Genomic DNA, 14,228 nt, shown 5'->3' on the forward strand with positions numbered 1-14,228 from the left:
GTGGATATTTATCAACACTCCTGATTCAGACTCTACTTAATCATTTATAAATAAATATTTTGTTCTTAATTTTCCTCTTTGTAAATTCACATGCCCTATAAAAAATGGTTTGGCCATCCCAGTAACCTTCTCAATGTACCTCCTAATGACGACTTTCAAAAAGTTGTATTATATTACAAGGAAAACAATGCTACAAACAAGGAAAACCAATAACAAAATATTAATGATTAAAATAAAAACTAAAATAATTATCAGTGTTTTCAGTATTTGAAGGGTATTACCTATTAGATTTTACTATTTTCTCATATCCCTGTACTTTTAAAATGGGCTAAGATTATGATATTCAACAAGTGGTTTTTAGGTTATGAGTAATCTTTAAAGTTACCCACTAAGATTACTATTTATGGCTCATCTAATCATTTGTATATGGCTTATATCATCAATTGTTCCTCGCTAACATATAAAATAAGGAAGCCAGGGGCTGGGAAGGTAGCTCAGTGGTAGAGCGCTTGCCTTGCATGCTTGAGGCTCTGGGTTCGATTCCTCAGCACCACATAAGCAAAAAGAAAAAAGCCGGAAGTGATGCTGTAGCTCAAGTGGTAGAGCGCTATCCTTGAGCTGTAGAGCTGACGGAGAGCACCCAGGCCCATAGTTCAGGCCCCACGACCGGACCCCAAAAAAATTAAAAAACATAAAATAAAATAAGGAAGCCCTATAGTTTTAACAGAAACTGTATAGTTAACAAAGTCTTAACTCTTTATTCTGCTCCTTTACACAAAGACTTGGCAACTTCTCATTAGTAATGTTCCTATAAACTCTGAAATATACATACATAGTAGCATATGTTTGTTACCATAAATCTTAAATACTTTATCGAAAAGTTTTATTACCTGCCAAACAGCCCTTGGTTTAGTATATATAAGCAAATTCCCAAAATTAAATATATTTAGACCATTAAAACTTTTAACAAAACTTAACACTTGCTGCAGTGTTCATTATGACAGGAGCCTTGTATAGAATAATTGAATTCCTCCTCCTACACATCACTTGAACAACAAATAATTGGAATTATTTTGTTTTTGACATGTCAATCTTGACTTTATTCTTAAATGTGTGCTCATGTAAGAAGTACGTGGCTCTAAAATTTCATGAAAATTCTTTTAAACTTACTTTTTGTTGAATTATCTAGTTTAAGAAAATCAATCACACTTTATATATAATACATGTTCTATGTTCCATTCAGCATCACGTACTCTAACATTGAAACCATACAGAGAAGATTTGAATGGCCCATGTGCAAGGATGGCAGGCAAATTCCTGTACCATTTTATACTTTTACAACAACTGATGCTGGAGTGGATGTGGCCACAAGTTAACTGAACTGCACTCTTGGTGGAAGTGTCAACTTGTTCAACCACTTTGGAAAGTAGTATGGAGGTTCCTCAAAAGACTTCACATATAACTCCCCTATGACACAGCAATCCCACTTTTGGGCATTTACCCAAAAGATCACAAACAAGACGGTACTAAAACTACCATCACAATTATATTTATTGCAACATTGTTTAAGATAGCTAAGATATAGGACCAACCCTGATGCCCCTCATCAGATAAATAGATCAAGAAAATGTGCTATTTATAGCAATGAAATTCTATGCCCCCAAGAGAAAGTATGGCATCGCCCAATTTGTTAGAAAATGGAAAGACTTGGAAAAAATTATTAAGTGATGTAAGCCAAGTCCAAAGAAACATAGGTCACAGGGTTTCCCTAATTTGTAATAACTAATATATCTGGGATAAGCAGAAAAGTTCAAAATCTATGCACATATGACCAGATAAGATGTTGTTAAGGGTAATGAACCCCCAAATAGGAACACAACTGGTTTTTTTTTCTTTCTTGCTATTGTTCTAACGTACTTATAACAGGCTATGTGATTTTTTTTGTTTCTTTATATGTTCCTCCCCCATGCTATAACCCCTGTTTTCACTGTATTTGAATTTGGTGTGCCCACCTCTTGTATATACGCTCCTGTAATAGGGGGAGGGGAAGGAAAAAAACAAAATGCTGAAATAGGGATTCAGATTGACCCATTGTAACAATGAGATGCACAAGACACTATGTTGAAAACTGAACTTTACAATTTAGGCAGGGGAAGGGGGGAGGGGAGTGTACTTGTAGAGGTGGGAGGGAAGGGACGGTAGAGGGAAAATAAAGGAGGAGGTAACAACGCTTGTTAGAAAATGTACTCATTACTTGCTCATGTAAATGTGACCTCTCTGTACAGTATTTTTAAAATAAAAAACATATGAAAATGTTCTGAGATAAAAGAGTTTATTTCCTTTATTTTACTCATATAATATGGCTAACAAATAAATTAATGCAAAACACTGATATGAAGGTATTTTGAATGAAGGTGTGTGTGTGCACGTGCACGTGTTCTCATGCACTTGCATGTATGTTGGTGTGCTCACAGTTTGAAAAAATGGCTTCAAAGTCTTGCTAGGCCTGCTCTCTAGATTGGTGAGCTACTATATGAGCTACATCTCCATTCCTGGCCCTTTGCTAACATTAAAATTTTTGAAAAATAATATCATGAATTTATTTTGTCCTGATTGCCTTCCACTTTTATGCACAGATCTCTGGCTCCTGAGTAAATATGCCAAGTAATTAGGATTACAGGTGTGACCAACCAGCACAAGGCTTTCAGAATAATTTTAAAAGTGGAAGAAAGTTTACTTCACGGGGCCTGTTTTATCATCTCCTACTTTTAAAGCATTTTGAAGTGATTATTTGTGATTTTTTTTCATTTTTTGGATTCTTAAGAAAGTAAGTGATGATATTTAAAGTTTAGTACTTTTTAAAATGGAACTTGGAAAAATGGGACAGAATATATTTGTCTCTCTTATAAGCTCAGCTCTGTGCATGATAACCCAATGTCACCAACACTGTCTGTGTTGAAGACAAAATGTAACAGAAAGCGATCACCATGGGCAATAATTGCTATGGTATTATTTCTTGGACAATATGAGCATTGAATAGACAGTGTAAGAGAATGGAGAGATTTTACCTACCTTTTGTGTATTGCTGAAAGACTTTTGGAAACTTTGACTCATTTCCTTCCTCACAGTGTGTGCTTGGGCCATGCACTTACTGCCTTTAATTACAATTTTTCCCAACACTAAAATGGCAATAACATTAGCATTATAGAAAATGTTATCTTAGGAATTAAGGAAAATAAAACTTGTGAAATACTTAACATAAACTTACATGAATGAGTTTTGAGTTTAGCCAGCAGTTTTTTTTTAATACTAAAAAGAATGCGATAAGTATTACAGAAATCATTGCATATAGTGAGCAAACAGAAGTAATGTTATCTATTGACCATGTTCTTCTTCCAAGGAAGCCAGGTGGATTATTTCTCATGCTGTAGATCAAACTTTTTATCTTATGTCTTGACAGTGTAAAAATATCAGGACAAAATAATGAAGGAATGTTGTAGACTGAGGTGAAGTCCATATGAAAATGTGCAAAACTGATAAAACATAAAAGTATCTGAGCATTATATTGTGTTTTACACCATTTAAGTTACATTGAATAGTTAAGAAAAACCTAGAAGAATGGATTTTGTTTTTGATGTCCTATCATAGGTCCTTGGATGAACTCTTTCCTCATTCCTGTAAAAACATCATCAGATGAGGGGAACTATATTATTTTTTGTTTGCTTCTGTACGTTTATTCTTCATTTGAAATCTGAACTACATGAGACTGAAAGAAAACACAGAAATTAGACCCGCAGTCTTTGGAATGAACAATCAATGAGAAATAAATAAAATGCATACAACCTTGTAAAAGGTCTGACTAAAGAGAGTCATATAGTCTCAAGCATAAACAGAAAATGATTAAGCAATATCATGTTATTTAAAATGGAAAATGTTAGGAGTTGCTTAATATTGTTCCTTTCTAATACCTTGAATTAATTATTGATTTTGTATAGAAAGATTAAAGATGAGATTAAAAATAAACTTGATTAAAAGTGGATAAAAGTTCTGAATAGACATGCTCTCCTTAAAGCCCTGAAAATTTCCAGTGGGTTTACAAAGTTCTTTAATACCACTTCTATGCTTGTTTAATTCTTTTTGAGCAGAAGTCATTAGAGAAATATAATTCAAAATTACTATGATACTATTTCATAATTGCTGTAACTTTTATCAAAAAATCAAAGGAATTGGGTGTGGTCGTAAAGGCTTTTAATTCCAAGCATATAGGAGGTTGTATTTAAGTCTAAGGCCAGTCTGGAGTAGTGAAGATAATAAAAACCTGCCCTTTATTACCTTTTAATAAAGGTAATAATGCTAAGAGTGTAGAGAAAAAGAAATTTTCTACACACTTAAACAAAATGCATGTTAGTATTCTCCTTGTAGATAGTAATATGCAGCTTTCTAAAGAACTCCAAAGTTGAAATATCATCTGCCCCAACAATCATGTGATTATTTCTCTATGAGTAACTCAAATATATCTGCAGTTCATTGTACTCATCATTCACAACAGCAGCCAAGATATAAATCAAAGTTCAGTGTTCAACTACAGACTAATAAAGCAACTGAGGTACATGCACAAATATCTTTTTCTGTTTCATCCTTAAAATAGCAAGAGACTTCTCCCATTAGCCACAACTTACAATGACCTGAACGATGTATTCTAAATGAAAAAAATATTGTCTTCTGATCTTTGTAAACACACACACACACACAGAAACACACACACACACACACACACACACACACACACACATAACCCAACATCAAACATTAAGAGAGAAATTTTTAAAAAGCAAAGCAACGTGGAATTGCTGGGGCATTTAGGTCACAATGTAGAAGATAGTAGATATACAGGATGAACCGGTATAGAGTTGTAATGTACAACATGAGGATACAGGAGACAACACTGGCCTTACATGGTTTCCCTTATTTTTAATATCTAGTATATGTCTGAGCCAAGCAGGAAAGGTCAGATAAGGTGATGTTAGGGAAATGAACGCTAAGATATGTATTCAATTTTTTTTCTTTCATGCGATTGTTTGTATGTCCCTCCCCCACAGTATAACCCCTGCTTTCACTGTATTTGATGTCGGTATAATTTTTGGAGGGGAAGGGGAAAAACAAATCGTTTAAATAGGGAAACAGGTGGACCCATTGCAACAATGAAATGTACAAGTCGTTATGTCGAAAACGAACTTTACAATTTTGGTGGGGGGGGGGAGGGGGAGGTTTGGGTGCGGGGGCGGGGAGAGGATCAGAAGGGATGGGAAGGAGAAACAAAGGAGGAGGCTACAATGCTTGATAAGAAATGTACTCATTATCTTGTCCATGTAATTGTAACCTCTCTGTACAGTATTTTCACAATAAAAAAAAAAAAAAGAATGAAGCTAAGTAAGTAGGAGTTGTTCTTCTGAGTAGGGGTTGCTCTTTTTGTTGTGCTTCCTTCAGTAATGGATAAGATAAACATAATTCTTTAAATATACCTTCCTGTTTGCAGAAATAATAACAAACACTATACCAATAATGTTGCATGCTCAATATAGAACAAAATGTCAAATTAAAATACATGATATTATCCTTGGTGTAAACTAATTATTGCAAATAAAGGAAACCATGGGACTGATGTTTCTTTGTCTAGTTTACTTCACTTAATATGATTTTTTCCAAGATCTTCCATTTCCTTAAAAATGAGGTGGTACCTTTCTTTCTGATGAAAACATAGTATTGCATGTATGTATATCTCTCTTGTGTGTGTGTGTGTGTGTGTGTGTGTGTGTGTGTGTGTGTTTCACTTTCTTAATCCATTTATTTAGTGAGGGGCATCTGGGTTGATTCCATATCTTAACTAGGGTAAATACTACTGTGATAAAACATAATTGGGCTGGTAGCTTTAGTGTGGCCTTGTTTGTGGTCACTAGGGTAAATGCCCAGAAGTGGGATTACTGGGTAATAGGGGAACATCATTGTGTACATCAAGGATAATATTAATAGTTGAGCAGAATAGCTCAATAGCTATGTACATATGACTCTATAAGGTGATTCAAAGTTAAATCAACACTTGTTGTTCTTAATATACTACGTGGTTTGTTTTTATCCTTTTGTGTTTTCCCCACATATAATTAATCGCCTGAAGACACTGTATTTTAATCTGACGCCCAGGTATTGTAAATATGTTGATCTGAACTTGGAAATGGAAAGAGTAAAAACAAAATGGTGAAACAAAGGACAAAGGAGTAACCTATGCAACTGTGATACTCGCAAGACAATATGTTGGAAATAATCTTGGGGGAGCATTGGGAGGGAAGAGGGAAAATTGGAGAAGGGGTAACAAGTTAGAAAAGAAATGAATTCCTTACCTTACTTATGTAAGTATAACCCCTCTGTACTTTTCCTTAACTTATGTAAGTATAACCCCTCTGTACTTTTCCTTAACAATATAATTTAAATAAAAAATAAAATATATGAGAGCAGCAATACAGGAGATAGCAGAGGGGGGAAATACTGTAGTATAGTGCAGTAAAACAGCTGTGGAGACCAGAAATTTTACTTTTACATAGGAAGTAATAAACTAGCACACAGATTTTCAGCCTCATGACAGTCATTAAAAAGGGAAAGCAAAATGCACAATCAGCAAACCAATAGAGATAAAATAGAAAACTAAACAAGTTGAATGGATGACTTGGACCAAGAATAACAAATGACACAATTAGGTAACAAATAACAACCTGCTAAGTTTAAAAAATATTACCAATAATTCTATTAAATGTTGTGTACATCACAATTTGTTAGCACTATAATTCAAATCACAGTTAACTAATATATCATTATTATAATGTTATTTATTTTTGATTTCTTAATATAGAATGTTTAATATAAAATTTTAATTTTAGCAGCTATAGAAAAGAAGAAAGTGTAATTAATTTTAATGATATATTTCATGAATTGTAAAATTGAGAAACGTTAGAATTTAAACAAATAATTTATCATTATTGCCTTACTTCTGTGAATTAATGTAATAATTCAAAGTGTATTCTACACTTAACACTCATCTTAACATCAAATAATCAATTATTGCACAAGACTCGGTTTTAGGTGGAAGGATTCAGCACAGTGGTAAAATTCACACCACACAATACACGAGGGAATGACCCCTCTCATCTAGTTTAAGTTGTGGAAATTTGATTTCTACATGAATGTTAAATTCCTGTCTAGGTGACATCTAAACAAGTATATAGAATTATATGCATGAGGAGTACTTCAGATGATACTTAAAAGTCATATTCATTAATTAAATTTTTATTATTTTGTACCAAATAAATATTTATAGAGAGACTGAATTTCTGAGTGGATGATGGTGTATGTGGGCCAGATTATGTACGTTGAGGCTTATTTTATATTCCTGATACTGTTTCTACAGTTATATTTAATTTTCCATAACTGGGTTAAGTTATTATATTGGATATATGAAAGTAATTCTTTGCCATTAATCCTTTGCCAGTTGTCTAATACTAATATAATTTATCCATGTGTTAGAAGTAATGGAAATAACAACAGATATAAGCAAGATAAATCAGTCTGAGGTAGAAAAGTATTTTCACCTTTATTTTGATAGCTGGTCCTCTTTTACACTACAAAACATTCTTGGGAAAATGTGCTCCAGGCTGGCCAAAACTGCAAAATATTATGGTTTGAACTATCATAAGAGAAGGAAGGATGGGGTACCTCCCTTCCAAAAGTCTGCTCCCAGAGATGTGATCTGCTTTATGGTGGTTACTTGAAAATGAACATTTTTCAGAGTCAACCTTGAAAAGGCATCTTGATAGACCATTTCTGTAAGTGGATTACTACAGACTTGTTCATGGCTTTGTAAAGATGCCAGATTGCCTCATTTTGAGACAATTTAACAGGAATTTAGTCACCTGTTTTTTGTTTCTTTCAGGGAAAAACCAATTTACCCTAAGCCAGGGAATCACTGGGGCCCAGAAAAGCTACTACAAAACACACACACACACACACACACACACACACACACACACACACACACACACACACACACACACACAAATCAAACAATCAACCAAACAAAAATATCCAGTTAGTACAGCCAGTCAGGGTTGCTATCACAGCCTACTTGAAGTCAGGCAAAAAAAAAGAAGCTGAGAGTTATTTAGCTGATAACCAATATATTTTTTATGAGGCAGACTGAAATGAGACCCCAGAGAGAGGGTCAGGAAGACTGACCAGAGAGACTAAAATTGGTCACAAAAATATTGGAAAATAAAATCCTTTGCAAAACAAATACATCATAGTAAGCCTGCGCATATAAGAACAAGACAGCAGACCAAATTCCAGAAATGCACATTTTCTTAGAGGTCAGCTTAATGAATTAACAATGGAAATATTTGAATTCTTAAATATTTGACCACATGTGGAAGAAGGCTGAAGAGAAAGAATATGCCATCACTCTGTTAGGAGGTCCAACATCATATTAGTAAGTAATCAAGCACAGATTTGTAATAAAAAGAGTTAATAATTATTCCAAATGAGGGCTTCATTTGTTTTGATCTAACAGTTCTTGATTTAGGTGCTGGAAATTACCATACAATTGATCCAGTCCCACAGCTGAGTTAATACTGACCGCAGTATTCCCACATGAAGGAAAAGAGAAAATTTACAAATGTCTGATGAAATGAGTAGAGGGTGAAATGTTCTAATAATGATATCTGAGGTTTAGAAACAGGTGATGAGGTGGATTTTCTTTTCTAAAAATCCCTCATTTTTAGCGTGGTGCCAGTGGCTCACAGCTGTAATCCTACCTACTCAGGAAGCTAAGGTCTGAGGACGACCGTTCAAAGCCAACCTGGGCAGGAATGTTCCTGAGACTCTTATCTCCATTTAACCACCAGAAAACCAGAAGTGGCGCTGTGGCTCAAGAGGTGGAGCACTCACCTTGACTGGAAGAGCTTAGGGACAGTGTCCAAGCCCATACTTCAAGCCCCTCAACCAACAACAAAAATCTCCCTTTTCTGGGATCTTTTCCTAACATTCAACAAAGAAGCCATTTTATCAAGCACTACATTTAAGTCCTATTCTAGCTACTGCAAATAGAATGATTTGGTATCCTATGACAAATGGTTCATATTTGTGGAAACAAATACCAGCAGTGGTAACTTTCTTTCCAGTCCTTGAACTCTGGGCCTGGGCCCTGAACATGGTTATGCTGGTAGCTTTCATTTGAGCTTGTTTGTTATTTATTAGATTACTGCCAATGAGGGTAATTACTGGGTGTAAAGGGAGATCTATGTTTATTCTTTTCAGGAAACTCCGTACTGTATTCCACAGTGGTTGAACAAGTTTAGTTTCCCACCAACAGTGTAATAGAGTTCCCAATTGGTTACATCCATGCCAGCATTTTCTATTGCTAGTTTTCTTGATAATGGGCATTCTAATTGGGATGAGATAGAATCTGTATTGTTTACTTGTAGATTTGTGGGCACCTTCTGGATACCATGAATGAATCCGTGAAATCTATATTTCTCGGAGTCTGCATTCCTTTATCTTTGCCCTTAGTATAATTTTCCCAAGCCTTTCATTTTCCTTAATATTGGTGAAAAGTCATCCTTTCTGATGGGTGAATAGAATTCCTGTGTGTGTGTGTGTGTGTGTGTGTGTGTGTGTAAGATGATTATAGGCCCATGAGTTCATTTCTATGTCTTCTGTTTCATGTGTACTTTTGTAATTCCATATTAAATTTGGATTGCTTTCTTTACTGCATTGAAGAATATTGTTAGGATTTGGATAAATATCGAATGGTCAATTGTTTGGGGCAGTATTGGAGTTTTTGCCACTTTAATTCTTCCAACCAGGAACGTTGAAAGATTTTCCATATCCTTGAATCTCCTTCAATTTCCCTTTTTAGATTTTAATGTTTTCACAGTAGAGTTCCTTCACATTTTTAGTTAAATTAATTAATTCCTAGTTTTGTTGTTGTTTTGTTTTTTTAGATTAGATTTTATTTTAAGGCTAATACATATGAGGTTGTATTTTGGATTTCAGGTTGGTTCTTCCCATTGTTGGTAACACAGAAAAAGGACTGATTCTTGGTGGGTGTTATTACCGAGCTATATAGCTGAAGGTTAGCATCACCTTTACTAACTTGAGGGAGGAAGCTATAAGGACTTTTAAATACAGGATCATTTCATCTGTAAAAAGGGATAGTTTTACTTCTTCCCTATTTGTATCCCCCCTTTTTTTTCTCTTTCCAATTGCTCTTTCTAGAAAGTCCGCTACCATTTTGAAGAGTAGTAGAGAGTGGACATCCTTGTCTCATTCATGATTTTAATGTCTTAATGCTTCCACTGTTAGGTAAATGCTAATTATCTCTATCATAACCATACTCTGTATTATATTGAGGAGTGTTCCATGCATTCCTAGCTTCTCAGGCTTTTTTAATCATAAAGGGCTATTGGAGGTTTTTAAAAGCTATTTCTATATCCATATAGATGATCATGTGTTTCTCACCCCTGCTTCTGCTGATGGTTTATGCTATGGTTATTGACAAGAATATTGAACCAAATTGTATCCTAGGATGAATCTTATTTGATCATAACATATGGTTTTTTTGTTAGTTACTGAAATTGGCTGGTGAGAATTTTATTAAGAAGTTCTGTATTAATGCTTATCAAAGAATTCTCTTTCTTTGGTGAGTCCCTATGTGATTTGGGGAAGTGTCTAATTCTATCTTCATAGAATGTGTTTGATAATTCCATTTCCCTTTCCATTCCATTGAAGAGTTAGACCTGCGTATTGTAAGTTCTTTGCAGGCCTTAATTTCATGGTAAATTCATTGAGTCCTAGCCTTTTCTGGAATGGGAAGTGGTTTATTGACATTTAATTTTCATGACTTCTTATGTTTTACTTCTTGCTTCAGATTCAGTATAGGAAAGCATCAATTTCTCCAGGATTATCCAGATTATTGGCATAAGGTTTTCAAAGTACTCTGTTATAACATTCTCAATTTTGCTTATATCTGTTGTGTTGTCTCATTTTTGTCTCTAATTTTCTCTATTTGAGTGAGTCCTCTTATTTTTTTTATTGTGAAAGTGATATACAGAGGGGTTGTTACAGTTACATAACTAATGAGTACATTTTTTTGTGTTAACCCTTCCCCATTTTTTTCCTGCTTCCCCCAACCCTGACATCCCACTCCTCCAAAGTTGTAAAGTTCATTTCTAACATAGTGTTAGAATCAGGTTAACATGTATAAGAAAAAGGGTACAGAAATAAAAAAAGGGAATATAAGGAATAACCCAAAGGGAAAAAACTAAATAGAAATAACCAAAAAAGCTCACTATACAAACATCTTGTATCCATTTCTTGAAGCTCATTTCGATAAGCATCATTTTATATGGTGATATGCATATTGCTTTTGAGCTATTGTGACTATTGTAGACATATTCTAGTGTTTCCAAAGGATTGAAAATCGGTGGACTATGATTCTTTGGGTCTTGCTTGTTTGACTTATTATATTTTTGAAGTGATTCCATTTCCTTACAAATGGGGCAATGCCATTCATTCTGATAGAAGCATAGAGTTTTGTTGTGAACATATATGACATTTTCTTGATCCCTCATTGCTGGCTCATAGGGGAGCTCTATTGAGGAATCTCCATACTTCTTTACAGAGTATTTGAACAAGTTGATATTTCCAACAATACTGTAGTAATGTTCCTTTTTGGCCACATCCCCACCATCCCAGCATCTGTTAATTTTAGTTCTCTTCATAATGGTCACTCTAACTGAGGTGAGGTGGAAGCCCAATGTTGCTTTGATTCGCACTTCATTTATGGCCAGAAATGTTGCATATTTCTTCATGCGTCTATTGGTCATGCATATTTCTTCTTCAGAGAAGTCTCTCTTTACATCTTTAGCCCACTTATTAAAAGAGTTGTTATTTCTTTGAGGATTTGTTTTTATTTGGGGGGGAGTTAACTTTCGGGGCTCTAAATATATTTGAGATATGAGGCCATAGTGTGTTGCAGAGCAAGTAAAGATCTTCTCCCAATCTGCTGGCTTTTTTATTTACTTATCTATATAAGTTCTCTTCTTAGTCAGATTTGCTACGGTTGTGTCAAGTCTGTTAATTTATTTGAAAAACCAACGCTTTTTGAAAATTCTTTCTATGTTTTATTTTGTCTTTATTTATTTATTTCTGATTTTTTAAAACTTGTTTCCGTCTACTGCTTTGGGTTAGGGCTTGCTCCTGTTTTCAAGGAGTTTGAGGTACATAATTAAAATATTTGTTTGAGATTTCCCAAATTGCTTGATGTAGGCACTCAGAGCTATAAATTTTCCTCTAAGTACTGCATTTCCTGTGTCCCAGAGAAGCTAGTATTTTGTGTGTTCATTTTTGTTGAATTCCAGAAACTTTCAGTTGTTTTCTAATCCCTTCAGTGTCCCACTGGTCATTCAGCAACGTGTTATTCAGTCTTCATGGGTTTGACAATTTTTTTTTTTTTGCTTTAGCTGTTTAATTCTAAGTTTATTATGTTACAGTCTGACAAGATATGGGAATTCAATTAATTTTTCTTTCAATTTGGACAGAATTTCTGAGTGACATAAGATATGTTCTATTTTGGTGAATCTTCCATGAGCTGCTGTGAAGAATGTATATTCTGACGATGAATGTATATTCCGTTGATGTCTGTTTGGGCTAGGTGGTCAATGTAGTTATTTAGGTCTGCAGTTTCTTGGTTGAGTTTTTCCTGGATAGATCATTCATGGATGACAATGATGTGTTGAGATGTGTTTTTAGGTTAAGTAGTATTTGGTTGATGATGTGGAATGCTCCAGGATTCAGGACATTGATATTTAGACTTGTTATATCTTCCTAATTGAGCTTTGTCTTTATCAATATGTATTGTCTCTTTGTACTAATTTTAATTTAATTCTACTTTATCTTATATTAGTAATTCTACCGCAGCCTGTTTATGGTGTCCATTTGCTTGAAAATATTCCTTCCAGCCTTTCAGTTTGAGTATGTGTTTGTTTTTGTCAATAAAATATGTCTCTTGTAGATGCTAGATGGATGCGACTTGTTTTTTGATACTATTATTTAATCTATGTCTTCTATTTGGAAATTTAAGTCCATTGATGTAGAGAGTTAAGACTGAGAATTTCCTGATAGTCCTGCTATGTTATACATCTGCTTTTAGGAGCTGTGCCTCATCTACTCTTAATATATTTACTTTGTTCTCTGGTAGGGAGCATTTTACATAATCAGTTCCTGTTCTTCTTGATCTTCTCTATGTAGGATATATTTGATTAACTTCTATCCTGCTGATTTGGTGGAGATACATTGTTGTAAGTTGCTTTGTAATGAAATATTTTTATATTTCCTTTAAATGTTAAGGAGTTTGGCTTGGGACCGTATTAATGATTGGTAGTTGCTTACCTTTAATTTTGTCATATATCATGCCAGGCTCTCCTTTTTGCCATATCAGCTAAAAATCTGTTTTTAATCTGACGGTATATTCTTTATAAATAATCAGTCTTTTCTCTGTAGCAGCTTTAAAAATCCTTTCCTTGATCCTTAATGATCCTCTAATGGATTTTGATGTAGTGGTTGATTGCTCAGTTCTAGAATTCTCTGTTTGGCGTTCTAAAGGTTTCTCTTTTCTGAATGAGCCTATCTCTTTGGATATTTGACATGTTCTCTGCTATATTTCTGTAATATGTTTCCCATCCATTTAGTTTCCTGCTCTTCTCCTTCTTGATATGTATCTCCCCAAAATTTGATTTCTAAATGAGTCTTGTACTTCTGGAAATGTCATTTCTTATTTCTTGTATTTGTTCTAAATGATAATTTCCTCTTTCCTGTTAACCTATTCTGTCTTTGACCCTGAGATTATCTTATATGTCATTTATTTGCTGTGGAGTCTTTCTGTTTTGTTTTCGATTTCCCTGTCTTCTAATTGGTCCTTTTTTAGGGCTTCTATCTCTTTATTAAAGATTTGTTTTAGGTCTTGTATGGAATTTCAGTACATTTTTTATTTGGGTGAGGGTGTTGCAAAGGTTGTTTTCTTAGCTATGCCTTATCTCATATCTTTTAACTAGGCATCCATTTTTTCCTTGAACTCCCTTTACTTCTTAGAATTTATTTATCTTTGTTTCTTATCTCCACGAATTATT

General features: G+C 34.3%; 1 non-coding gene across 1 annotated transcript; it reads left to right on the forward strand.

Moving 5' to 3' along the window:
• Positions 1–1,230: 1,230 nt before the first annotated feature.
• LOC122127582 lies at positions 1,231–1,337 on the forward strand. The gene has a single exon (XR_006151203.1). It is a non-coding gene; the product is annotated as a U6 spliceosomal RNA (small nuclear RNA).
• The last annotated feature ends 12,891 nt before the right edge of the window (positions 1,338–14,228 follow it).

This window comes from Dipodomys spectabilis, unplaced genomic scaffold (assembly GCF_019054845.1).
Source record: "Dipodomys spectabilis isolate Male_0828 unplaced genomic scaffold, ASM1905484v1 ptg000303l, whole genome shotgun sequence".
NCBI classification, from domain to species: domain Eukaryota; kingdom Metazoa; phylum Chordata; class Mammalia; order Rodentia; family Heteromyidae; genus Dipodomys; species Dipodomys spectabilis.